The following is a 3,261-nucleotide window of genomic DNA, read 5'->3' as shown; positions in this document are numbered from 1 at the left end:
AGGTAACCAGTTACAGGAGGAAATAAGGGAAGATTGGAATATACCCAAGTCCTTGGGGAGATGTCAAATAGAGCAGTCACCTTCTTCCACTAGGTGTCCCTAGTCAGGGCTCCACGGCTCCAACCTAGAACATGGTCCCTTTACATCCTTGTGTTCAAACAACACGTGTGAAGTTGATTTATATCATTTATGAAAACCGGGCTTGAGTATAGTTCTTTTTATGATGTTTTTTAACGTAAACAGTGATCAGCTCATGAAGCAACTATGAACATCTATAATAAGCAAGTGGACATCCACACACAAACATATATATGAACTAATAAAATGCAATGTGCATATCATTCTTTCTGCCCATCATTCAGGTTCTATCTTTGTTATGCCTGTAGAGAAGTTGCTCTTGACTCCACCAGCAGTCCACTGCTTTTGGTCTGTTACATTCATGTGGCAGTAGCTTTCTGACTTAAATTACAGGCTAAACTTGTATGTTGGATTATAAACTCACTGAGCACAGGAAGCATAACACATAGATCTCATCTATTCACCATTGTCATCTCCAGGCAAAGTGCTATTACTTTGCTCATAGTAAGCACTAGTTAATATCTGTTTAAATGAATGTTTACTGAGCATGTATTATCAATATCCACATGCAGACTAAAAACAGATAAATTGCATCCTAATGCTTAGGATATTCCTATGTTGATGTTTGCTTTACTAACAGTTGGTTTAATCTCTGGCTATGCAAACTCATTTAACACTTGCTGTTATATATTGCATTAATATATGTTGAATTCCAAAGACAGGCAAATATTTTGGTAGAATTACCAATGATTTGTCCTTATTCTCATGGTTGTTGCCATTAAATTATTAATAAGAATTGACTCTTTTGTAAAAATTTCATTAGAGCTCCATTTTTTGGGGGGGGTAAAATATTCAGCTGAACTTTTGATCTTAACCTTTTGGATAATGATACGGTTTCTTAAGTCAGTTGCCATGATTTTAACTCAACGAGTCTTTCTTTTAACACCCACAAGCCTCAGTCTGCTTACAAAGTGGATAACACACAAACAAATGGAACTTTGACTATAGAATTGCCATTTTCTGGGGGAAATTTAGTGCTCGTAAGAGACAATTTCTTATGGCATGCTTCCTGAAGCTGGTTGACAACATAAAAGAGGTGGGCCCCAAAGCTGCTAGCTGTCATGTCTGGTCAGTGGTCTCTACTTTCAGTCCAAAGTGTGTCCCGCCCCACTCTAAACTTGCCTTGGGCTTCCAGAGCCCAGCTTGAGGGTGGCAAAACCCCAAGAAATGTGGAAACATCCTGCTTCAGTTAAAAGTATTGCTTAACAGTTGGAGTGAAGAGGGACATAGAGCTGGTAGGCAGTTTGGTTTATAATCATGAAATCCATCAAAGTGCAATAAACTAGATATTGTGACACCAACATTCTACCGCTTTCCTCCACATTTCCAGATCCTAGTGGGTTTCAACCTCTGTGGATTGACAGACCATCAGAGCTTCATTTAAACTCATGCAGAAAGGGGCTAAAGATTGCCCCAAAAGCAATTGTGACATAGATAAACTTTGTACTTCAAGTGACCATGTTTTTATACCATCTTGCATGAGCAAGTATCCCTATCCCCAATGTCCAGTTCTCTCCCAGCTGTTAAGAACAGCTGTTAGGAAAGTTTTCATATTACAGAGTAACAAATTAAAGCAAATGTATTGCCTTTCCCAGGGATAAAAGCATTTTAACATCTGTAATTTATCCTGTATTAGGAGGCTTTTCATGATCAATAATCAAAATGGAGGCCCAGCCAAGTGGCTCAGTTGGTTAAGAGTTAGCTTAAGAGTGTGAGCTCTGAGCAACAGGGTCGCCAGTTCACTTCCCACGAGGGCCAGTGATGCTGCGCCCGAGGTGAGCTGCCAAAAGGTGGCAGGATGGCTCAGCTGGTGAGAGCATGTGGGCTATGCCCACCCGCAACTAAGACTGAACTCGGCACCTTGAGCTGAGCTGCCACCCGGATGGCTCAGGGGATAGAACATGCGCTCTTAACAACAAGGCTGCTGGTTCAACTTCTGCAGGGAATGGTGGCTATGCACACCCGCAAATAAGATTGAACACAGCACCTTGAGCTTAGAGGCCACGAGCTGCCAACGAGCAGCCAGATGGTGACTGGCGCCCTCCACAACTAAGATTGAAAAACAATAACTTGGCTGGTCCATTTCACCAATTCTCCAACACTGTTCCCCTCCCCAATTCCCCAATTTAAAAAAAATCAAAATGGAAATATTATGGGAAGTCAAGGGATCTTCATAGCAATCTGGATTGCTCCCCTAGCATTCACAGAGCAACCAGTATTTTTTGTTTTAATAATGCAGTGCATGCTTCTTTCCTAGTGACTTCTTTTCTAAATCAGAACAAATTCTACAGTCCTGCAAACAGCCTACATGGCCCTACTTGAACCCATCACCTACTGTTCCCTCTTTTCCTTGAGGTCACATCAACCTCCTTGAGCATGCCAAGTATCGCTTTCCTCAGGACCTTTCCACTTACTACAATGCTCTTTTCCCAATGTTTACACATATCTTCAATTCTCTTACATGGCTGCTCAAATGTCACCTTACCAGAGTGTCCTGCTCTGGTCACTCTCTTCTAATTAGCACATCCACCCTCATCGCTCTCTGTCCCCTTAAGCAGCTTTATTTATTTTTTTCATAGCACTTACCTCCATTGACATAGTATATATGTATTTGTTTATTATCTGTTTATCCCCACCAGACTGTATGCTTCATGAATGTATCTGTGGTGGCATCACTGTATTCTCAGTACCTAGAGCAGTGCCTGGCAGTTACACGGCATTCAATAAGTGCCTATTGAATAAATCCCTGAGCCATACAGCCACCTTCCTCACTGCCCATGTGGTCATGCTCAGAAATAAAAATAAAATAGGTTGAGTAAGTTTTCTTTGCTGTTGTGACCACTGATGACATATAATAATGAGAATAATGATTATTTATGCATATTCAGTTCATGACTTGACCTTCAGTATATTACTATTTAATCCTCAGCTTTTAAAATTGTCATTTTACAGATGGAAAATAGACTGAGGGGTTCATTAGCCTCCCCAGTCACAACTGCTGGGCCAAACAGACTGAGGTTCAAATCATTGTTCTGCAATTTGATAGCTAGGTAACCTAGAGCTGGTTACTTAAGATATTTGAGTTCCAACTTCTCCAGATACAAAATGAATGTAAGTCTTAAA

At 40.7% G+C, this 3,261-nt stretch overlaps 1 protein-coding gene across 2 annotated transcripts in view; it reads left to right on the top strand.

The window, feature by feature from the left end:
- F13A1 (coagulation factor XIII A chain) overlaps positions 1-3,261 on the top strand; it is a 203,518-nt gene that overhangs the window by 62,099 nt on the left and 138,158 nt on the right. The window lies entirely within an intron of this gene.

Source organism: Hipposideros armiger, unplaced genomic scaffold, assembly GCF_001890085.2.
Source record: "Hipposideros armiger isolate ML-2016 unplaced genomic scaffold, ASM189008v1 scaffold_607, whole genome shotgun sequence".
NCBI classification, from domain to species: domain Eukaryota; kingdom Metazoa; phylum Chordata; class Mammalia; order Chiroptera; family Hipposideridae; genus Hipposideros; species Hipposideros armiger.
The sequence above is the reverse complement of the archived record's forward strand: the minus strand, read 5'-3'. Positions and strand labels throughout refer to the sequence as shown.